The 25,844-nt window shown below is 35.1% G+C and overlaps 1 protein-coding gene and 1 long non-coding RNA gene across 6 annotated transcripts in view; one reads left to right on the forward strand and one right to left on the reverse strand.

The window, feature by feature from the left end:
- MGAT4C (MGAT4 family member C) overlaps positions 1–11,240 on the reverse strand; it is a 222,467-nt gene extending 211,227 nt beyond the window's left edge. For 4 of the 5 annotated variants that reach the window (XM_060656843.3, XM_060656845.3, XM_060656844.3 and 1 more), the window contains exon 1: positions 11,109–11,240. The gene's annotated coding sequence lies outside the window, so the exon portion shown is untranslated. The remainder of the gene's footprint in view (positions 1–11,108) is intronic. The other variant, XM_060656846.2, reaches the window with a different exon arrangement.
- Positions 11,241–11,347: 107 nt separating this feature from the next.
- The window catches only part of LOC144616883 (uncharacterized), an 86,186-nt gene continuing 71,689 nt past the window's right edge, over positions 11,348–25,844 (forward strand). The window contains exons 1-2 of the long non-coding RNA XR_013556697.2: positions 11,348–11,455; positions 19,924–20,082. This is a non-coding gene — a long non-coding RNA (uncharacterized LOC144616883). The remainder of the gene's footprint in view (positions 11,456–19,923; positions 20,083–25,844) is intronic.

A 25,844-nucleotide genomic window follows, 5' to 3' on the forward strand; every position in this document is an offset into this window, starting at 1 on the left:
CCTGTGCTTGTTTTGCAGGTCCAGCCATCTTCAGTAGAGCCTCAGTATAAAATCTTGCTAACTGAGCATCTCTATCACATGGAGGCAGCCATGGTATTCCCTAGGCCTAGTGCAGTGGCCAGCTTTTCTGATTTCTAATCCCCTTTGACCTCACTTTTCTCTGAATCCATGGTACATCACAGTCCTTCTGTGTTAGCTGCTAGACTTAGCAGGCAAAGTCTGTTGCTTTTTTTTTTCTCATACTATTTTGGAAACGGGAATATCATTTCTCTCCTGACGAGAATATTTAAAGATGTCTTGCCCTTCCTAACAACAACAAGAACAAATAAATTAATCAAAGTGTTCTTTTTTTCCTATGTGGATCAGAAATGTCTTAAGAAGAATTCTATAATCATTGTAGAATCATGGTAGCTCTGGTAAGCTACCAGAATATGTAGTTCAATGTATAGCCAACTTTCAAAACAGATGTTTCCTCTATATTTATATAGGTAATGATATGTAATGTATATACACATATTTTGTATTCATATTTGTATATTTTAGGATAGTATTCTCTTGAATCATACAGATTTTTAATCCATATCCACTGGATATCTTTCTCTTTTGGGGTTTGGTTAATTTTTCCAATGTTTTCAGGTAAGAGAGCTTTTCTATTTAGCAGGCCATGAATATTTCCTGGCACAACACTGCTTCTTTAGATTGTTTTGTGGCTTTCTGGAGGGCCCAAGTCTTAATGTTGGAAGGTTTATTTGTTTCTTTGCTTGCAAAGCAAGAGCTGCTTATTGTCTATAAAGATGCTTATAAACGGCTTCCATTGAAACAGAATCATTTTTATGAGAATAAATTAACTCCTGAGTAAATAACACCACAATTTTCTACATTTTTGGCTATATCGCTCTTCTTAAAAAAAAAAAAAAAAAACAACAAAGAACAAAAAACAAGACAAAACAAAAAAAAAAACCCATGATGTCTTAAACATAATAACTAGATATTTAGTATCCAGCTATTTATTATAAATGTGTTTGCTACAAGTTATGAAAACCAATTTAAAAGGGTAAATGTTACCTAATATTTCATCCATCCATCCATCAAGAAAAGTTTTTCCAGTTATGAAGGAGTTATTGCTTGACAGTTATATCCAGAAGGTCTTTATTCCTTTTCAGTTCTAAATTGCTTGAACATGGTTTCAATTCCTAAAAATCAATTTCCTGCTGGACTCCTCGCTGTCTAGCATCTCAAACTACTTTCTTTAAGGCCACCAGTGACCTTCCCTTCAATTTAAAGTTCAGTTTTCTTTGTTCCTATATTTTGAGCCTTTCTGCTGCCTTTCATATGGTTGACCACCACATTCTCAATTACATTCTTTCCAGTTTCAGTAACATCAGTTATACCTGGTACAAGTTTTACATATGGTCACTCGGTTTCTATACCTTTTACAAAGTCTACACCTCTTTGTATCCTTCAATACTCGGTATGTTCCAACTATCTGTATGCTATATTTATACCAAGATTTACAAGTAAATATTGATAGTATTTTTGTAGTTTGGCACATATCTCAAAAGTGCACAATCTATAATTTTGTTATCTACTTAACGTATTATAATTAGCTATGGAGTCACCCATATATTAGTAACAAGGAGGCTGCAGAAACAGACAAGTATTTTAATACTCTCAGAAAGCCCATTCAGTTTTTCATTCTGTAACAGTCACTAGCATCAGGACACCTGGGTGGCTCAGTTGGTGAAGCATCTGACTCTTTATTTCAGCTCAGGTCAAGATCTCATGGTTTGTGAGCTGATGCCCTGCATGGAGCTCTGTGCTGTCAGTGTGGAGCCTGCTTGGGATTCTCCCTCTCTGCTCTCCCCCACTCATGCTCTTTCTCTCTCTCTCTCAAAATAAATAGAATAAACTTCAAAAAAAAAAAAAAGATTCACTAGCAATCATGTGCTTTTGATTTGCCCTGATGCTAATACATTTTTTTCCCAGCTTCTGTTTGCCTACACCATTTACTGAGCTGCTCTCCTTACTCTAGAGATTATTCTTGATGCTGGAGATTCACTAGTGATTCAAAACAGACTCTGTAACTACTTTCGTGAAGATTAAGGTCTAGTGAGGAGGAATGGAACTAATCATTTAATCAACCAAGAAATCCTCCAACTGTAACTCTTACAAGTGTTAAATATTGTTTTAAGAGCCTGTAATAGGAAGATTTGACCTGGTCAAGGAGGTGAAGGAGAACCTCTGCAAGGATGCACTTCTTTAACTGAGATTTGAATGATGATGAGTAGGAGGTAAGTGTGTGAAGGAGGTTCAGAGGAACCCACTAACCAGAAGGAATGGCATGAGTAAGTCTTAAGAATGTGACAGAGAAGATTGTAAGAGAGATGAAAATAAGTCATATAATGGTGAAATATACAGACCAAAGATGTTGGCCTTTATAAACTGTATTAATATTGTCATTACCCTACAAGTAATAGAAAGATATTGAAGAGTTTTAGGTGAAAAGAGAAAGAAAAGAGGTTATGGGGAAAGTAGAAAAAGGAATGTATTCTTCCCACATACAGATTTATATGGATTTCCCACCCTTAGGACCATCTTTTGCCTTCCTGATCTGAAGTCAGGAGGCAGGTCTAATAGTATAGATTTAATTTTCTGAATCAAAGGCATCTCATTCTGAATGTCCTTTGTTTAGTTCAGCTTTCTCTTCACAAGCTCTAAATAGAATTTCCTAAAGCTCCTTCTTCAGTCGATGTCCTTTAGTCATATTGCTTTTGAATGGGAACAATTTGAAGATGGTTACTAAATATCTCAACTCCAGTCTTATATATCCAATAGCTACCAAGTATATCTTCTTTGTTTCTTAATGGGCATCTCAAACATAGCATATCCAAAGTATAGAAGGAGGAAGAAAAGCAGCGTCTATGATTCCTTCTTTCCCTCCAGCATTCATTTAACAAACATCTGCTGAATGCTTTTCTTTGAATGGGTATGAATTAGGCAGAATCCTTGACTTCAAGGGAATACAATATTCCCTATAGTTATTTTTCATACTCTATCATTAACTATAGCAATCTTGTATGCTAATGGATTTTTATTATACTTTTTTTTTCTGCCTACTTTCTCTAAAATGTTTACTTTCTTGGATCTTCACCTCTTTAATGCCTCATAGTTCCTGTCTATTTTTTTTTATCTTCAACACCATTCCTCCTTGTTAATCTAAAGTTATAACTTGCGTTTCATTACGAGCTATTGCTCTGAGAGTTAACATTGAAGATCCAAGCAAGCTGGAAGGAGTTCTCCCAGAAGCAGGCAGACACCTGTCTTACCTTTCCTGGGGTGACTTATAGTATTGTGTCTTGTGTCTCACCATGGCACCTGTATTCCAGATTGAACATCAACACCACACTTATCTCTGTTATCTCCACCACCTACCAGAGTTCCTATAGTATTGTAGATGTGGGAGGCTGTAGATAAAGCCTAACGGATTATGCTTCTCTTGGATGCCATCTCTTTTTCCAGATTGGAGACTCACCATTATTGTATACATGAATAAACTTAGATTAACAGTTTTTGGGACGGTCTTATGGGGCAATTGTGAAACTAGTGTATGCTCTTTTCTAATGCTCAATACTTCTTTCTTTCCCTCTTCTCCCCATAACTATTTTGTGTTTTTCATAAATCATATGCCACCTAAATCACAGCAAGAAGGGAATGGAATGATGCTTTGTTTTTCTTTTAAAATAATTTTTAAATAAATAGCTTGCATGTAATGTGGTTCAAACGATTAAAGAAAATGACCATAATGAATTGAGTCATCTTATAAGGAAGGAGTTCAATCTTCTAGATCTTCCTGCTGACCCTAGCCCAACACTGAAACATTGGGTCACTCGGGAATATATAGTTCCTATTCCTTAGATGAAGTCTGGTCAGGATCATCAAAAGTGAATGATTACTGACTCAAGGACTCTTTCCCAAACCCTGATATTCTGTTCAATTCTGTCATGTGTGACCCTCCTCTGTATTCCCGAGTAATTAGTCACCCCATTGGATATTACCCATCATTTAAAATAAATGAATAGAATGGGAAATTTAATAACGCTATTTGAAATTTAATGAAGTGAATTTTCCTGGCCTTCTTCCTCCTTTGATGGGTCAAACGGCCTTAAATAGTCTTTGGTAATCTTGTTTACTTTTTCTTTCAAAAAGCATTTCACATTTACTCAAAATCACAATGATGTATCTTATCACACATCTTCCACAGCATTTAAATTTAGAAAACACTCAATTTAAGCAGCCAAGGCTTACAGTTCTGCAGTTACGACCAGGTTGTCCCTACAGGTTATTTTTACAGCATCTGTACTGATACTTTGGTGCTCATTTTTAGTTCCCCTTCATCCCTGCCTCCAGTCATACTAAACATTGGTCCTTACATAAACACACTATGCTTTCTCCTCCCATTTTGGCTTTATATTTCCTGGAGGCACCTCTGCCTAAAATATCCTCTACTATTCTAGACCTGGGAAATTCCCTACTCATTTTTAAAAACTCAGACAAATGACAGCTTCTTTTGGATAACTTTTCTGATTTTTACAGGTAAAATAAGTCATTCCTTGTCCGTATTAACCTCAGGACTCTGTGCTACTGCTAGTATAAAACTTATCACAATGTGTTCTAATTATTTATGTTCAAGTTTGTGTTGGCCTCTAGACCATGAGCCCTTTAAGACTAGCATTGGTGCTTGTGTTCATTGTTGGCATGTCTTAATGCTTAATAACTATGTGCCCATGCTCTAAGTAATTTGTGGAATGAGGCAGTCCATTTAGAAGTGAAAAAATATAGTAAAATGATTGTTCTTTTAGGTTTTTCACATACATTAGCACATTGATTCTACAAGATTATAAACTGTGGAGAAGAGAATAATTTATCCTTTCTTCTTGGATCTCTCTTGGACACTTGGTAGATGCTCCATCAAAACAAAACAAAACAAAACAAAACAAAACAAAACACACAGACACACACATACAGATTTTAAAATCAAAACACTCTTAATTTACCTTTCAGAGGATGTTAGGGCCAGAGAACAGCACGAGCTAGAGAAGGACTTTAGCCTAATTATATCACCACATCATCACCCATGTGAGACAATGAACTACTGGAAAGCATGAGAGTGCTGATCTCTACATACATGAGAACAAATAAAACCTTTTATAACTACAAGTTTCAAAGTCCCATCAACTCATGAAAACTAATGGAATAAAAGGTAATGACAGAGTAAACTAGGATAAAATGCAAAAGTAAAGTTATTGAACTTTTCATTTGGATTATACACATATTTGTATATATATGTATTGTAAATATACATGTATATTTATATATATGATATCCCATATCATATAATTTTAAAGCTGGAAAAAGCTCTTAAAAGTGGTTTAATCCATTTTAAATTTAATTCATTTTTCATGTTAAAACTGTGATTTCCATGACATATCAGACATCTTACATGCAGTAAGTGATAAGGCTATATCTAGTACTAAAATCTCCTGAAGTCAGTGTCAAGTTTTAAAGAGGAATTAATATGACTATGTCCCAAAGGTTTTGTGTTTGTAAATGTTGGATTCAATGAAACTCCCGAGTCAATTAAAACACACACATGCATAAAATACTAAGCAAGTGTCAATGAGAGTACTAAAAGAAGACAACAGTGATTGAGCACAAACCCTATGACAGACGCTGACCTCATTACTTAAAAGATTAGCTCATGAAATTCTCACAAAAATCTTATGAAGTGGCTACTTTTCTTTCTCTCAGTTTTTAAATGAAGAAATTAAGGCCTGAAAAGGATGGGGCAAGAAATTGTACTCGGGTAGTCTGGTCCCAGAAACCATATTCTTACCATAGTGCAGGTAAATACAGAATCTAACAAAAGAGTGTCTTTGAAGGCTTATGATATTTATTGCTCTACTGAGTAGAAGTGTTTGTTCATCTGATCATTGTCTTACACATTTATAATTTTTTTAACGTTTATTTATTTTTGAGACAGAGAGAGAGCATGAACGGGGGAGGGTCAGAGAGAGGGAGACACAGAATCCGAAACAGGCTCCAGGCTCTGAGCTGTCAGCACAGAGCCCGACGCGGGGCTCAAACTCACAGACTGCGAGATCATGACCTGAGCCGAAGTCGGCCGCTTAACTGACTGAGCCACCCAGGCGCCCCAAATCATTGTCTGACACATTTAAATTGAGAAAAGTTGTTGGAACTCACCAGCCTACCAATGACAGCAGATTGTATCATGCTTCACCCCACATTATAAATTTCACCCAGCTCAGTATTTCATCTGAGTTCGCGGTACCAATACGCATTCTCTGTTTTAGCAAAACTATGTTTTTCACATTGATTCAAATGCTATGGTACACCTCTGAGAGTTTTACAGCAGGTCATGGCATATTGGTAGAGAGTCACTTCTGAACGGAGACTTTGACCAAGCTATCTTTATACCATGCTCTGTTCCTGGCTGTGAAATCAGTATCTCAGAACAAACAACCAATCTTCTGCTTTTGGTAGAATTTTGTATTTAAAAAATGCAGTCTTATGTCAATTCATAATTTATCATAAACATTACAAAATTAATTCTGGAATATTGTTACATAGAATTAGTTAAATTCAAGACCTGGTACCTTGTAACACTTGTTGGTAAAACATTCACAGTTTAATATCCCTTGACATATTGCTAATTCATACTCTTAATTATTGCATTCTAATTTTGCACTTTCATTTTGCACATTTCAATGTGCACATTGCACACTGCACATTAGTAAAGGGACTAAGTCCAGGGATATAACTTTATTATTATGCAATATTACAAAAGTAAAATATTTTGTGGTAAATCAGGTGTGTGCAGGCAATTTTGAATTGTTTCACGATTTATATGTATGTCACTAGATAGACTCCTCAGTGGCTAATTAAATGATACCATCTGAAAATGGTTTATCTTCAACTGATAGGTTCTATGTACAGATTGATTTTCTCTGAGGAGGTTCGATTTCAGGCCTTTTTTTTTTTTCTTTTAAATCACTGGGCATCTGCAAATAAATTCAATGGGTAGTAAATATCACTTTTAGTTCAACTATCCTGGGAACCACTATTAATGTATTCCAAACTACTGAAAAAAATGATGTTAAACTTCAGGTTATCTTGTTTGCTTTATTCAAACACAAACTGCTGTCATTTGGAAAATACTGTTATTTTTTAATTAAAAGAAAATAAAATTCATCTATTTCTCACTCTCCTACTTATACTCTTATCTAAACCCTATCTAAAACCAAAGAACTGTATACTCAATGTATTACGATAATCAAGGACTTTATTATAAAATAGAGGATAAATATAAAGCTATATTGCCTGAATGTAAACTACAGATACAAAGTAACTTTGTCCCAAATGATTTTTGTAATCCATTGCAAGGTAGTCATTTTATTTTTGTAAAGTTGCAGAGATCACATTCCAAGTCAAGTATGAGTTATAAAATAATTGATAGAAATTTCTGTAATGCCCAAGTGTGAAGTATTTACGAGTTCATTTTATGTTAGAATATACCTGAGAACTTAAAGATACATGGAAACACAAGAAATGAAAATAAATCCATCATTTACAACTCATGTTTCTTATTTACTAGTAAGTTGTTATATCTGCCATACCTTGAAATACATGAAATATTTTTAGTAAATTTAAAGATGAGAGTCTGACAGACTTATAATATAACATGAAAAAAAACAAGGACTTTTATATAGCTCAGTTATAAATAAATCCCAAGCACCTAGATGACTGCTTGGCACAGAGTAGCCAAAAACAACAACAACAACAACAACAATAACAACAACTACAGCAACACACAAGCCACATAAATAGTCAGATATTTGGAAGGCTGGAGGAAGGAAGGGAGGAAGATTGATTGATTGATTGACTGGGGACATTTAAATTTGAAAATTCTTTTCTGAGTCCTGATTTTTCCATTTACTGATTTACTGGCTAGGTAATCTTTGGCAACAAGTTAAAAACTATTAGTCTCGAGGCACCTGAGTGGCTCAGTTGGTTAAGCTTCCGACGTAGGCTCAGGTCATAATCTCACTGTTCATGAGTTTGAGTCCCACATCGGGCTCTGTGCTGATAGCTCAGAGCCTAGAGCCTGCTTCAGCTTCTGTGTCTCCCTCTCTCTCTGCTCCCTCCCCTACTTATGCTCTGTGTCTCTGTCTCTCAAAAATGAAGAAATATTAAAAAAAAAAACAACAACTATTAGTCTCTATTTCTTTGAACCATAATATAAATTACTTTATCACAGAACAATTTTTGAAAATGAATATTATGTCCATGAAAACACTTTAAACATTTAAAGTGTATATAAACCTGTTCATGTACATAAAATCTACATGGAAATATCCATGCATTTGCATACTAATACAGATCCAAGTTAAGATGACATCATGGTTACTATATTTTTTGTATTAACTAAAAAGTTGGCCATGGAGGTCCAGAGCTTCTAAGACAAGCAAAGAATTCATGATATATCCAAGTACTTGAATTAAGAAAGCAGAAAACTAAATGGTATCCATGTATTCAATAATTAAAAGAAGCTAATGAAGGTACTTAAATAAACTAATTTCCAGGAGAGGATTAAGGCATATAAGAGGAAAAAAAGAATATTACTTTGGAATAGGTAATAATATAATTTGAAGAACCACTTTCAAAAGAAAACAATACATATAACACCTTCAGCCTCTGGGAAATGCAGAGAACTTCAGAAAAGGTAATAGAAACCTTTTATCCCTGTGCACTGTTTCCACCTCTTAAGACCTGCAAAACCTGTCACTTAATTAACCTGTAACTTGGTACACCACAAAGAACTGGATAAGATAATATAGAGAAGAAAAATGCAAAAGAAACAAAAAGATGATTACTTAACTTGGACAAAGGACATATATGTTAAAAAGGAGACAAGGAACACAGCAATATGTGCACCATCATACATTTTCCACCCGTGGCTTCCTATACTAAGAGTTCTTCCCAGGGAGTTTGTGGCATGGGAAATGGCCATGATCCCATTGATGCCCTCTCTTTAAAAAAATAAAATAAAATAAAAAATGAAACCTTTCTGTCAAAAAGTTAACCAACGAGGTAGATCATATCATGCACATCCATGTTGTACAAAGTCATTCAGAGGAAAACAAGTAAATGAGTAATTCTAACTACCAAAGCAGTGTATTTGTCATTACAGACAGTAATACCAAGAGAAGCATTCAGCAGAAAGTACAATTCTAAATGTCTAGACTGTTCATTGGCTGAGTAAGATTTTTCTTCATTGCTGACAGAATGATATAAATAGATTTTTAGAGAATTAATTATTAGGAAACAACTGTTTTCCTCTAGTCAAGATTGATCACCTGTGAAAATGACAGTCAGGACCTTTGGGTTATTCAACTCTACTTTAAAGTACTTAAGGGAAAAAATTCATTTCAAAGTGGTGAATCGTTATGCTTTCACATTCACATTATCAAAACTTTTGGATTCCCACTTTTAGATTTTGAAATTCACAGAATACGCAACCTAAGCCTCCCTGTGAAAAATTTAAGCTTGTGAGATTTTGTGGATAACACGCTGTTTTGCATGAGACAATAGGCTCAGTGCTTTTGATTCCATTAATACACATCTGACATTTTCTATAAAGTCAGTTTTGTTCAGACCTGATTGACTGAAAGAGACAATTCGAGCAACAGTAATGCCAAGCACTGCCAAACAGGACCGGGCTAGTAGGAGAGACAGAAGTGTGACACAGCTGAGAAATCCCTGCTGTCTTGAAGTACAACTTGAGCACCTCCAAATCCTGATTCCGAGTTATCCAAATTACTGGCTTGCACAGGCAGACATATTCTATGTTAAAGTAGAGTAAAAATAAATCTGCAAAGCACGAGTATACTGGAGCCTGATGGATAAGTCATTAGTCAAAAGTTTTATTACCCTAAAAGAGATGGTGACAGTATTAAAATAAAAGAATGTGTTAAATTAAGTGCCAGCTATTTACACGTTTCTGTGTCTTTGATAAATAACTTCATTCCACTCTAAAATGACAAAGGTCTGCTACTTTACACTGTGATCACAGACAATATTTGAGGAGTTAAAAGTGTTTTTGAATTCTTCATTTCGTAGCATATGCACATTTCCAGTCAATTAAAAGCTTTTATTGTATCTAATGTTTCAGGATCTCTGTCAGATTCAGTCTCCTAGATCTACAGCAAGTCAACAGCTCTACATAAATTTGTTTTGCTATAATAGCGTAAGGATCCTCAGGTGTAAATATCACTACTAATAGATTATTGAATAATTGAAAGCTTTATTGTCAGAGTTTAAATATTCCACAAATCCATAAAACAGTATTTTGCTATTACATGCAAAAGCACTTAATGCAATCAATGATTTTAACATCTCTTAATTCCAGAAAAATAATTCCCACACTGTTCCTTAAAAGTATTTGCTATCATCATTTTCTTAGATGAAAAATGGCAAATGTAAATACAAAGTAGTACAACTTCATTCCAGAAGCTAAAGACTTGGCTCACTTGGTAAATTTTGTTTTTCTGGATAGATACAACTTGGAAAACTGTCCCAAAGAACTATCATTTAACAATTAGAAACTTTGACTCATTTTAAATTTATAGCAATACTACTTGGGGTTGACCACTCTTACTCTTTGCTACTAATAGCAAAGTATAAAGAAATGGAGCAGAGTGGTTTACATATCCACATGTCTCTTCTAAAAAACATATTCAAAATAATGATCCTATAATAGTAGTTCTTTTCCTTTTCTAAAGAAAAGCTGAATTTACCTGCCATTCATTTTCTACTGCAAATTAGTTTGCCAGGTAAACGTTAGCATGCTCTTTTTCAATTCATTTTGCTAAATCCACCTTTCCTTTTAATAATGCTAAACACTGTTCTGATTAAAAGCTTACCGGATAGTAATCCTGTTCGACCCTGACACCAGTTTCTTACACTGTTTCCTCTGTTAGACACATCTACCTTTATTTTGAAAGAGAAGGTAAAACAGAAGAGGCTCTTACCAGAGACAGGGAAAACAATTCGTTCAGCTAGATCCAACAGTGCTCTGTGCAGCCTGGCAGCATGAGTGATCCTTGGGCCTCACACAAAAGCGAGATAATTGGCTCTCAATGAAGAGATGTAAACATCCATCATAATGGCACTGGGGCTGAAACTGAACGCTACCTCAGCTGTTCTATGTACTCCGACTGGAAGATGATGTCACAAACATCAACTGGGTGTACTCTCATTGGCTTCTGTTACCTGGAATCATATCTTAACCCTAAACTGTCAGCTGCAAATTGAAATGCTCATCTCTGGCTATAATTTTGGCTGAAAGGGGAATGAAAGTGATGTTGAGCTCCTGGAGGTGAGCAAACTGAAAATACTGCCCCTCAAATATGCTAGGACCATTTTACATAATTAATTAATTGGGATCTGTGAGAATTTTATTTTTTAAAATATTTATGAAGTGGCAATATTTATGAAAGGTATTTCCCAGAATGGATATTAAAGGGAAATATTAATGCAATAATAACATCTGGAATTGTAAATTTTGTAATTGCTTTGCATTGATTTTACAGAACTACCCTGTGAGATTAAGAAAGTCAAGGTGAGAAAAATTACAGTGTAGACAACTATACAGTGGAGCTTTCAATCAATTTGCTCACAGTAGCCATCTATACTTTTAAATCTTCTAATAAAATAAAATAGAGGTGCATTTTACTCCCTGAATGTTAAACAGTATCTCCAAAGTTTTGTATAATGAAGCTTAAAATGCGAGACATTAAAAGTGTAACATCACCAAAATAGTAATGTTAAATATTGGTTTTTACAAAGGGTAATTTATAAGTCACTAGAACCATAGACAAGCCCATTTCAGTAATTGAAGGCTACTTTAGAATATAGTGCTGTTCTCTTTGAGCACGAACAGGGAATAATTACCCATCCCTTACTCTCTATCCTGACAAAAGCCCCGGACTTCTCCCCAGGCTTAAATCCAGTGGGAGAAGGGGATAATGGGCTAAGCCGGTCGCAGCAGCTTGCTGCCAGAGGGACAAAACTACCATCACCTTGAAATATATCTATGCTTTCTCCACCAAAGGAGCTGTCAGCCGCATAACTGTGAGATGCAAGAATTACCAGAGCTATTCAACGACCGGCTCCTTCTAAATCCAGCCCAGTCATATCCCAGGGCAAGCCCTTTAAAAGCTGTGCAGCTCAGCATGCAAACAGTACAACCACCTGGAGAGACAGTGAGAGAAATTCTTTTCATCCATCCTCACCTTTAGGGAAAGGAAGGTCACCCACAGTGCCCTGATATGCCTTTATGTTGATACGTGTCTTTGTGAATAACAGATTCAGGGCGAATAGTTGTTAAGACTATTTCACATTTTCAATGACAGACAATTATTTTTATTGTATGGTTCAATCGGAGTTCTAAAAGTTGAAAATCTATGAAATATGCTTTCATCAACCATACATTCAAAATTTCCTCTCAAGTTCTGACTCTCATGACCATTGTTTTAACCGTTTGAATAATCTTAGTAGCAGGTTTGTATGTGAGATACAGGGGCAAGAATTCTAGATTTGGGCTGCAAAGATCCAGCCTCCAACTCTTGCTCCATCACCTACTATTTGTGAGAACTTTGGAAAATTAATAACTTTCATGTATAGAATAAGAATGATAATGCTACCTACAGCAAAAAAGAAAAAAAAAAGTTGTAGGGATTAAGTGAGGCAATGTATGAAACACTATGTAAATTCAAAAGTCTTACATAAATAGAAGAGGAAATTAATGTTATTGTTATGTAAAATATATTCATTTTAAAGGCATTTGTGTATTTAAAGTGAGGAGTCAATTTAATGTGAAATATTACCCAGGGGTGCCTGGGTGGCTCAGTCGGTTAATCGTCTGATTTCAGCTTAGGTCGTGATCTTGCTGTTCATGGGTTGGAGCCCTCATTGGGCTCTGTGATGACAGCTCAGAGCCTGGAGCCTGCTTTGGATTCAGTGCCTCCCTCTTTCTCTGCTCCTCCCCCACTTGTTCTCTCTCTCAAAAATAAGTTTTAAAAAATTTAAAAAATACTAAAAAATAAGAAATATTATTACCCAAAACTCTTAAAATTTCGAGTAGAAAATAATGTTGTAAATTAACTTGGTTTATAATAGTGTCTCACTCAGTGGTCCTTCTTCTCCTTCCTCTTGTTTTATGTTTGTAGATTATTTATTTATTTTTATTATTAAAAAAAAATTAAATGTTTATTTATTTTTGAGAGACAGACAGAGCTCAAGCAGGGGAAGGGCAGAGAGAGAGGGAGACAGAATCTGAAGCAGGGATCCAGGCTCTGAGCTGTCAGCACAGAGTTCATTACAGGGTTCGAACCCACGAACCCTGACCTGAGCTGAAGTTGGATGCTTAACCAACTGAGCCACCCAGGCACCTCTTATTAATTTATTTTTATGTAAGGTCTACACCTAACATGGGGCCTGAGCTCATGACCCCAAAATCAAGAATTGTATGTCCTACCTCCTGAGCCAGCCAGGTGCCACTCAGTGGTCTTTTCTTACAGTTATTGCCCCTCCCAGTATTATTTGGAATTTAATCATCTTAGTCAAGTGCAAGAATCTAGATTCAAGAAGGCTATTTGTCAGGATGTACTTTGGGCCAACATGAAAGATGCTGTTCATTTATTTCTGCCTAACAACATAGGAGTTTAGACGGAAATGTGTGTAAAAAAAGATTCATTGCCATCAAAGTGACATAAAATTGAATGATAGATCAGAAAGATGAATTTGGACAATGGGAATGTCAACTGTATGTCTGGTAGACAAATGATAAAGCTAAGTCATTGTAATTGCTAAGGAGACATTTCATGGAGAAAATAATTATTTATAAAATAAAGTATGCTCCTCCATTTCATACATCACATAAAATTTTAATAATATAAACATTTAATAGCAGGGATAGATAAATAGCCAATTTAGATTATATCCTGCTGCACATAGAAAGCATACAGATAGATATATACCATTTTAAGATAAATGTATATTCTGGTTCTTTTAATAAACACAGATTGTAACTTCTTATTTTGTTTTGGATTTGTTTGTGTGCTGCTATTCCACATAGGTATAGGACACCATGAAGATTGGGAAGTAAAAATACTCCTGGTATTGTGCAGGGCCCTTGTGTCAAATATCCACATCCTTCACAATTCATTAATAACTGAATACATTTGTAAAGGGACCTAATTTTGTAGTATTAAAATAAGCAAATAAGATTTTTTAAGAATACAGAATTCTCTGCTTAAATATTACACATGATCAAGACTATTCATTGCATCAGTAAAATTTTTAGGGAGTTTACTTATAAAATATGAAAGAATAAATGTTTGAATTGTGTACAATATAGGTACATTAATGGAATATAATATAATTCTTAGGAGAATGAATAGCAGAGATGGAAAATCTAGTAGAAATATTTTAAATTAATGCTGATTTATAATAATAATCTTTATGCGTTAATTTAATTTCAAATTTCATTATAGTTAATTAAGACAGAATTTATATTTTGGTTTCAAACAATTACATCTATTCACTCAAGAAAGTTTCAGATAAATATAGCATATATCAGATCTGGAAATCAGTATGTTCACTCCAGTGTAGTTGATTATACATAAGAACAGAAAAATTGTATTTCTTGATGATGGATGGTAATCATCTGAAATTAATGATGAGTGGAAGTTATGAAGTTTTAGTAATAGTTTGGTAGTGTTTCTTTAGGATGAGTGGAGATATTAATGGTCAAGGCCTTTCATTGATTTACTTGCAGTATGGCCTCTTGTAAAGTCTTGATACTTAAACATTGGTTTACATATGTTTACATATGATTTAAAGCCAAAAATAAGATGGCAATTATGTAGTATGAACATTGATAATAAGACATAAAATCCTTATTACTATCATAAATAGTATTAGTAAGAAATCTAACATATAATGTAAAAAAATAAACATTCTAAGTATAAAAATGTTGAAACATAAAGCTACAGAAAGAAAAATGAAAAGATGGTATCACTTTTTTGAGTATACTATTTATTATACACATGTGGAAAAGTAAAATACATTTTTTTCAGTATTAAAAAAATCAACTTCATAGAAAGGGAAAATAACAAAAACAACATTTTATCATGAATTCATCTACATCTCTCATTATTCTATTACATTCTTCCAACTACCATGGCCAGCTAACACTTATGGGTTCCAGAGAACAGAAAAACATTTTAACTTTAAAGCCATGTAAAAGCTTAATATAAGGGAAAGATAACTACAGGAATTAATTTAGGCTTTATTCTGAGTACACTTTTATTAGTGTATGTTTTCTGATATGAAGAAAATGGAATCCATAAAAATATTTTTGACAAATCAAGTAGAAGATGTTTTGTAGCTCAAGCCAAGTACATCTCAGTTTTATTACTCTACTTACATACTATATATTTCCCAGGAGCTGAAATCATTGCAGTATTTAATTGCCTGACGATTTTTTCTGTTACATCAATTTTGTGGTTAAACTAATTATTTATATTATCAAAACAAATCAGCACTAGAGGCTAATTAAACTGGAGAGACCATCCTCCAATGTTCCCCAACCTACATATTAATAAGGTTTAGGTTAATACTAACTTCAGAAGAAATGAATATGTCCTTCAGGTGATAATTTCATAGGCAGGGCTTAGGAATTTAAACGGGTTTTAAACTCTTGTGAACATTATTACTTTCTATGAGCAGTTAGGAATATTAGAATATAGAATTTTATAAGTCTTATAGCATCAATAACTGGCCGATGGTTGCGTTATCCACAAGATGGCACCTCTGTGTATTCCACAAACACTCTTAATACACTAGTTTATCCTTATTATGATTATTATTTAAAGAAATATAATATGTAAAGTATATCAGGAACATACATGTGTGAATGCTTTTATCAGGTAACTTTTCAGTTTAAGAAGAACAAGTGATTAAGTTAAATTATTAAAACCTACTGAAAAACAGGAATTATTTAAATTATCTTAAAATGTGTGGCTTTGAAACATTACTTTTTGCTAACACACTACCAAATGTTTCATTGTAAACTTATTTCAGAGGTTAATCTATTTAGAAGAAATGGTTTTTTTCTGTTTCATGAAGACTTTTATATTGCTTTTGAAAAAGTGCAAACTGTTCAAAATAACTGAGATGATAAATCAATGATAACTTCCTGGTACAGTAAGGGATACCTAAAAATTATATTTTCAATCTACTAAATTCTAGGCATAACCAAATCTGATAAGAATGTTTATTTGTTGATCTTGCTTGTATTCTTTTATTTTTATGCTTCGTGTTCTCCACTGTCACCTGTTTTTTTTCTTTATGCTTACTTTAAATCTATTGTGTGGCAGCTTCAGTGTATTATCTTTATTTCTGTTTCCTGTGCAGATAAAATTTTGAAAATGCTTAGAATTATTAGGCCATGTCACCTTTATTTTCTGAGAATAAATATCTTCAAGATGTTTAACTATGTTTATGTGTCAGTAAATTTTACCCTAGAGAAGAGGAAAATGACTAAGGGTAGAGAAAGTTCTCCCATCTTATATGTTAAAGAAATAAGAATTCTCAGACTGAAGGTAAGAAACTCATGCTGTTTTAGTGATTCAGCACACTGTTTTTAGACACAAACTGCAAACATTAACTTATCATGGAAGATATCTCAATTTAATATATACTCTAATTTATTTTACTAGATTTATTTTACTAGATTCCCTTGGAATATCATCACTAATGTCTGAAAGAGACCTAAAGATCAGTGGGAAAAAGGATTTGTTTCTCACCGTGTTCTCTGAACAACTGAATTTTCTGTGGTTTCACATTACTCCTTAATTAAGGATACCTCACTTGATTTCTTATATATTTTGTTTTGTCCCTGATGTAAATTTCACAACTGCAACTCATGAGTTTTTTTTTCTTTCACTTCAGTTTTTTTGTCTTTTTTCTCATGTTGCCCAAATTATATCAAATCAAGGCTACTACCTCCTTCTTGACAAATAATGGACAACAGTAATCTCATAGAAACTGAAAATTAAATTTAGATTTTGATGAGGAACAATTTAACACAACTACCTTATATTTGACAAGAGAAAGGGTTTATTCATGTAAAACTCATCTGCTCCAAACGTATGGATGTTCACACACAAAGATAGTGAAAGATTACTAATCATTTTACAGTGTTTTGCCATGTTACAAATTTGTAGTTGAAGACTTCAAATCAAACAGAGAAATCTGCATTACCACAAGGAGAATTAGGATTATTATATCAGTAAAAGAAAGAAAAATATCACCACCATCATCATCACTAACTGGAGCATTTACTTCGCTCTAAGCACTATGCTAATCTAATTTACATTACCTAATTTGGGGGGAGGTTGTTTTTGCTTTTTTGCAACAGGTCTACAAGACAGGTCAATGCTAAGACTTTCTAAAGGATTCCTAGATTTGCACTATAAGCCAGTATTTCTCAATCATAGCAGCTCATTTAAATCTCACCTGAGAAATGCCATAATATAGGACCCTCCTATGGATCGAATATCTGTGCTTCCCCCATACTCCAAACCCCAGACACCAATTTATGTGTTGCAACTTCGTAACCAATATGATGGTTTTAGAAGGTAAAGCCTTTGGGCGGGGGTTAGATCTTAAAGGTGGGGCCCTTATGATTGGGAGTTGTGCCCTTCCAATAAGAGAGACCCCAGAGAGGTACCTAAGTCCTTCTGCATGTAGGGTTAGAGTAAAAAAAAAAATGGTCATCTATGAACCAAGAAGTTTGCTCTCAACAGGAAGTTTGATCTTGGGCTTCCTGGCCCCCAGAACTGTGGGAAATTGATTTCTATTGTTTATAAACTGCCTACTTTGTGGTATTAACTGTTACAGAAGCCCAAACAGATTAAGATAAGCCTCAATCCAACTACTTGTGTAAGAACCTCTGAGTATAGGGAGGGGGACAGGTGGTTGGCCCTGGTGTATGTTCCTCCTTTAAATGATGGTCTCTGTAACCAGGCTTAAAAATCATTGCCAAGGGGCGCCTGGGTGGCTCAGTCGGTTGAGCGTCCGACTTCGGCTCAGGTCATGATCTCACAGTTCGTGGGTTCAAGCCCCACATCGGGCTCTGTGCTGACAGCTCAGAGCCTGGAGCCTGTTTCAGATTCTGTGTCTCCCTCTCTCTCTCTGCCCCTCCCCTGTTCGCGCTCTGTCTCTGTCTCAAGAATAAATAAACATTAGAAAAATTAAAAAAAAAAACTTTAAAAAAAAGAGACAAGCTTATGTAACCAAATCTCAGGTGAAATGATGGGGCCAGGGGGAGGGGAGAACCATTCTTTAAAAAAAAAAAAAAAAAAACATTGCCAAAATGATTTTTCCAAAAATCATTGCCAAAATGAATATGCAAGCCAAGGTTTCAGGGTGCGACCTCAGATTTCATTGAAATAAGTAGAAAGTGTCCTAAAAATCTGAGGTTAAGTTTGTGAAGAAAGTAGGGCACAGTTCATATGTCAAACAACACTTCTTAAAGTGAAGAAAGGAAAATCCATATTGCTCTGCATCCCCAAGGTAAAGAGACTTCCTGCCTGGGAATTCTGAGGAGAAAAGTGTGATGGAGCATGATGAGTAGAGACTGGGGAAGACAGAAGAACAACAAGTAGGGGAACGAGGTGAAAAGCAGCCAGTCCAGCATGCAGAGACTTCCCAGCAGCACTGAGCGCTAGTGCTGGAGGACTCTGGTCTGCCCAGACAACATTTCCAGATCACTCCACTTGTGGGACAAGATTTCTCCTGCACAAAGGATGCCCTCTCTTGACACATGACAACACTGAGCCTCACTCTATGTGTGCTATACTGATGCTATCCTTTTCAAAGATCCAGGAAGTGCACAAATCCACTGACACAGAAGATGGTATCTAAATGAACAGTGGTTGTTTGTAATGGACTAGAACCTGTAAAAACCAACCTTATGACAGAAATAGTCAACTAATTTTTCTATAGTCTTCTATGATTCCATAGAATTATATTCATACACCAAGACTTGTGCCTGAGATATGCATTATTTTAATTTTACTTGTCCAAATGTATAGCAGAACTCATATCTTTAGAATTAATCGTTAAGAATTATCTGTAATAAAGCTGGATTGTAATGCATTCCTGAGGGTTACAGGTGAGAATACTGCCATCTTTTGTTATTGTCTCTATAATGAAGTACATATATTTAGCTCTCTGTGTATGTAATTAAATAAATGTAATAACAAGTTTTAAATAATTGACAAGAAATGGGAAGCTATTTATAGACTTTTTAAAGAATTCGAAGAATTGTTTTAAATGTCTAATTTAGTGCTATGTCCATAACATTTGTAATCTGTTTCTTTCTCTGTACATTTGAAGTTATTACAATGTGTATACTTTGAAACCAATTGTCTTATCTTTGTCTCATGATGATCTGTCAGCAGCAGTTGTTTTTCACCTATTCATTAAGATCTGACATTATTTCAGCATTATTTTCAGGGCTTTCTTGTCTGTGGCAGTATAGAACTAGAATAACCTTCCTTAAATTTGTTATTTTGCCAAGCTTTGTTAAATAACCTCCTTTGTATTCATGTACTTTTTTACTCTTTTGCTATTAGCTGATATTAGTAAATGTACTTTACCAGAATTGATTGAGTAGCAGTGCATTCCTCCATTACAGTCATGTAAGAAAATGCCCCGGTGTCCTTCTGACCATTTTTTTTTTTTTAAATGGTCAAATCACAACCATTGTTTCAGGACACTGTGGACACATAATGTGAATTAATGACCTTCGACTGGACCTCGGTAGATCATTGTGCAGAAGCTCATCACTCAACTTAATCCACGAACTCGCCAAAGGTCAATGGTGACTACAAAGTCTATAGGAACCTTCTGCTTTGTCATGATGAGTGACAGGTGGCTGTGGCTTAAAGTTCTGAGTTATAAGTGACATCTTTATCTATCATCTCTGTCAATACATCTTCAAAATTGTAGACCTGGAAAATATTCTAGCTCTTTCCAGGGTAAATCAGAAAAGAATCACTAAGTGAACAGTGTGAAAATGTAGGAGATAACAAGAAATTGTTTTGTGTGTTTTGTTTTGTTTCCTGCTGGAAGCTATCTCCTCCTGGCATGTGTGTTTTTGTCTGTGACTAATAGAGGATCAAAACAGCCTGTAGGTTAGATGGGAGATATTCCTACCCCTCTACCATCCTGAATTCAGAATCAATAAGGAAGAATCTGGAAATAGACAGGGGGCTATAAGTATGTTGCACTGTTTTTTATTGCATGCCTCATGAGAGCATATATTATGAAGTGGACAGGCTCCTAAGCGTTCCCCAAATTTTTTATCTTAGAATGAGCCAACCAATGGCTACTCCTGTGGATCACCATCATGGCCCATAGTTATGCCCTTTTACAGAGGGAAGAAATTGGCTTAAAGTCATTCTTTCCATCACCTAATAAGGTTATTTCATGCTCAAATAACTCACTACCCTCCAGCCCTGCTGCCATTGTTGTCTCTGATACAGAGTTAGTCTTTCATTGATTGCTAAATTACTCTAATTAAAACCTTATCTCATTCTCTGTATAGTCTTACTCATAATGTTTATAAAAAAAAAAAATGTGCCTTGGGCACCTGGGTGGCCCAGACAGTTAAGCATCCGGCTCTTGATTTCCGCTCAGGTCATGAGGTCACATTTGTGAGATTGAGCCCCTTGTGCTGACAGCATGGAGCCTGCTTGGGATTCTCTGTCTCCCTCTCTATCTGCCCCCTCCCTACTCACATGTGCTGTTGTGTGTACTCATATTTCACGTAGGAGAAGTTATGCCTAAGGACCTTAAAAGTAAAATCATGGTATTGGCAATAAATCTTTTGCAACCCCAGGCCTCTCAACATTGATTTTTCCCAAAATAGAGACAGAATCATTCCTCTGCCTTATGCAATTTATAGGGTGAAAATCCTGGAAAGACACATATATTTCTATGTTGAAGGGATCTAGGAAAGCCCCAACAAAATTAATGGAAGAAACTTACATAAAGCATATTGTCATGAAATGTAAAATCACCAAGGGTAAAGGTCCTGCAAGTCTGAAGAGAGAAAAAAAATAGAATAAAAAAAAAAATCAGGAATCACAGTAGCATCAGACTTTTTAATAGCAAAACTGAGAAAGGAAACAATGGAACAGTGATACTTACAAAGTTAGTTTCAAAACAGAAATTTATACCCATCGACATTGCTAATTAAGTTTGAAGCAGTAAGTCATGGCATCTTCAGACAAGCAAACTCATGAAAATGCTACCTTCCACACCCTCTTTTGGAAGCTGCTGTAGAATGTACCCCATCAGAGCAATGGTCAAAGCAAGAAAAAAGAAAATGTGAGTTTGGAAAATAGGCAATCTAACACTTGGGAGAGGCCATGGGAATTTTCCGGAGGATGATGATGATGAAAGGGAATCTTGGGATGATGGTGAGGTAGCAGGCCTATCATGTTAGAACAGAAGACAGCATTCTCCAGTAAGGATAACTGAATAACCAGTAACTACAAAGATATGAAACTAAAAGATTATTTGATGTGTTTGAATGTATTGAAGAAAGATATATTTTTTTGGAGAGAATTTAAGTCCAAATTAGAGAAAGGTAGCAGAAACTGAGGAAATCAATAAAAATCAATAAAAATGCTTATGAAAGCAAAGGAAACTAAAAACTATTTAAAGGAAGAGAATTCACTGTTATTACTACACTACTACCCCGACACTAATAAAGACTTATGTAAGTGTTATTTTTTTAATTTTTAAAGTTTATTTATTTTTTGACAAAGAGAGAAAGAAGGGGAGGGGCAGAGACAGAGGGAGAGAGAGAATCCCAAGCATACTGTCGGCTCAAAGGCCAATGTGGGGGTCAATATCACAACCCATGAGATCAGGACTGGAGCCGAAATCAAGAGTCAGAGGCTTTACCAACTCAGCCACCCAAGCGCCCCACTTATTTAAGCTTTAAAATATGATATTACTATATTGTAATGGTAGGAGACACTAAAGCAAAAATACAACATGGAAGTTTTCTTTTTTTTAATAATTAATCAGACTTCTAGTTTCCAGTCCAGCCAGTCAGAGCCTAGAAGTGCCCCCACTATCCTAACAAGTGAAAAGCCGAACAAACGGAAAAATCAGCAACTCTTCTTACATCCATTAGGGAAGTGAGATCTAAGGGAAAACTGCTGCCTCCAAAACTGGAGTGGCCAACATTCAGATACAATGAATTACACCTTCCAGAGCAGAAATCCGCAAACTGAAACATCCTCAGGAGCCTTTCAGGGTAATAAAACCCGAACTTTAGTTGAGGAATTGATAGAGGCCCCACATGGACAAGTTTGAGTGACAAACACTAGATAGTAGAACCCGGCCACTAGGGGAGGGGGGAGAGGACACATTTTGTGCATTTTACGTCCCAGAATTCTATCAGGTTCTCACAGTGAATTATCAGGAAAAAAAAAATGTGCTTCTGACAGAAGGAAGGAAAAAGAAACCATTTAGAAACACATCAGACCATTCTGTTCTTCTAAAACAAGGTATGCTCTCTGGAGAAAATAGTTAACCAGAACCTAACCTGTGATAATTTTATCACAGTCTAATGATCTGGGGAAAGGCAACCAACTCCAAACCTGAGAAGCACCTGTGAAGTTGATAGTCAAGAGGCACAGGTGCACTAAAATTCTGAGCCCTAATCCATTATTAGACAATAGAATGGTCCCCTTGCCCCCACATCACACCTTACAGCCACATTACTAAAAGATTACTTATAGCAGTTTCTTTTACTCAGTATACCAAGTCTGGTTATCAGGAAAAATTACAAGGCATAAAAAAGGGGAAAAAAAAACCCAAAACAACACAGATTGAAGAGATGTAGCAAGCATAAAAATCGACTCAGATACAGCAGGGATGTTGGAATTATCAGCCCTGGAATTTAAAACAACTGTGGGTAATACATGAAGAATTCTACTGGATAAGTAGACAGCATGCAAGAATAGTTGACAATGTAAGCAGAGAGTTGGAAAGTCTAAGAAAGAATGAAAAATAAATTAAAAAAAAAAAACTATAACAGAAAAGGAGAATGTCTTTGCTGGGCTTATAAGGAGGCTGGGTGTGACTAAGAAAAGAATCTCTGAACTTGAGGCTATCTCAATAGAAATCTCCTAAGCCAAAAAGTAAACACAAAAATGACAAAAAAGAAATAAAAAATAGACAACAATATTTATCTAAGAGCTGTAGGAAAACTACATAAGCCTATGCATAATGTAACATATGATAAATAGGAACATCAGAAGGAGAGAAAGAGAAGAAATGTTTCAAACAATAATAACTGAGAATTTCCCCCAATACATGTTACATATCACACCACAGATGCAGGAAACTCAGAGAATACCAAGCAAGATAAATATAAAACAAATGAAAACTACACATAGGCATCATTTTAAACTATAGAAAATCAAAGGTAAAGAAAAATTCCTGTAAAAAGCTGGGGGTGGGGAATCCTACCTACGTAGGCATAAAGATAAGAATTATGTCCAATTTATCCTCAGAAACCATGCAAGCAAGAGCAGAGTGAAATATTTAAAATGCGTAGAGTAAAATAAAACAAAACAAACAAATAAAACACCAACCTAGAATTCTGTTCCTTCAAAAAGATATACACAAACAAAAATTGAGGAAATTTGTTACTAATAGATTTGCTTTTCAAGAAATGTTAAAATCAATACTTTAGAAAGAAGCAAAATGATATAGAGTTCATGAACACAGATGTACATAAAGAAGGGAAAGCATCAGAGAGGAAATAAGTAAAGGTAAAATACAAATTTGTCTTATATTTAATTGATCTAAGAGATAAGTTTGTTCAAAATACTAAAAGCAATAACACATCTGTTATGTATGTATGTACATATGCATATGTATATATATACACAGAAGAGATGGATACATAGTTGAATCTGCACACTTATAGGTAAGTTAAATAAATGATTGCAGGAACACAGGAAATAGGAGGGAGGTTTTAGGGCCATTTTGTTATAGAGCACTTACACAATCTATGAAGTGGTATAATGTTATTTGAAAGTGAACTTGAATTAATTGTAAATGTATATTGTAAACTCAAGGACAGTGGCTAAAAAGAGTTTGGAAAAAATATAACATGCTAAGAAAGAAAAGTGAATAAAAAATGCTTAATGAACCACAACAGGCAGAAAAAGAGTAAAAGACAAAAGTAGGAACAAAGAACAAAAGCAACACATGCAAATGAGCAACAGATATGGTCGATATTAAGCCAATTATATCAATAATCACTTTGAATGTCAATGGCCTCAATGCACCAATTAAAAGACAGAGGTTGTCAGAGTGGATTGAAAACCATCCACCAACTATATGTTGCCTACAGGAAACGCACTTTAAAAATAAAGACACATCCAGATTAAAAGTGAAGAGATAAAGACATAACATGCTAATGCGGATCAAAAGAAAGCGGGAGTAGCTATACTAGTTTTGGCCAGAGCAGACCTCAGAGCAAGAAAAGTTATCAGGAATGAAGGAGGATGTTACAGAATGATAGAAGGGAGAATACTCCAAGAAGATGTAACAGTCCTTAGTGGCATGTGCCTAACATCAGAGCATAAAATGCATGAGGCAAAAACTGAAAGAACTACAAGAAGATATAGATGAGTCCACTATTACAGTTGGAGACATCGACACCCCTCTCTCATAAATGGGTCCAAAGTGCAGAAACGCAGAAAGACAGGTGAACTTAAATGTTATTAATCAACTGGATATAAGTGGTATGTGCAAACTACTGCTTCCAGGAACAGCAGAATACACATTCTACTCATGCTCACATGAAAAAGTCACAAAGATAGACCACTTCTGGGTCCATAAAACACACCTTAACAAATTTAAAATAATAGAAATCATACGATGTCTGCTCTTGGGCCACAGTGGTGGAATTTAGAAACCAATAGCAGAAAGATAGTTGTAAAATCCTCAAATACGTGGAAATTAAAAAACATACTGTTAAATAACACAAGGGTCAGAGAAGAAATCTCAAGAAAAGTAAAATAACATTTTGAACCAAATCAAAATGAGAACACAATTTATCAAAGTTTTTGGGATGCAATTAAAGCAGTACTTAGAGGAAAAGGTATAGTCTTTTTTGGGTTTTGATATTTGGTATTGGGTCAGGGGAGGGAGAGATGAATAGAGCACGGAGGGTTTGGGGGACAGTGGAAATACTCTGTATGTTACTATAATGATGGATACATGCCATTATGTATTTGTCCAAACCCATAGAATGTGTAAGACCAAGAGTGAACTTTAAGGTAAGCCGTGGACTTTGGGTAATCATGTGTGCCAATGTAGGTTAATTCTTGGCAAAAAAAAAAAAAAAAAAAAAAGGTACCGTTTTAGTGAATAATGTCAGTGTAATAATGGGGAAGGCTATGTATGTGTAGGGCAGGGGCCTATGGAAAATCTGTATCTTCTTAATTTTGTTGTTAACCTAAAACTTGTTCTAAAAAAAGAACTTTATTAAGATAAGTTAAATATAAAATTGAAATTTATATGTAAAATCTCATAAATTTGTGTTGGGAGGGTGGTAAGACAATTAAAAGGGCACAGAAAAAAACAGAAACAATTTG

This window comes from Panthera onca, chromosome B4 (genome assembly GCF_046562875.1).
Source record: "Panthera onca isolate mPanOnc1 chromosome B4, mPanOnc1 haplotype 2, whole genome shotgun sequence".
In the NCBI taxonomy this organism is placed as follows: Eukaryota; Metazoa; Chordata; class Mammalia; order Carnivora; family Felidae; genus Panthera; species Panthera onca.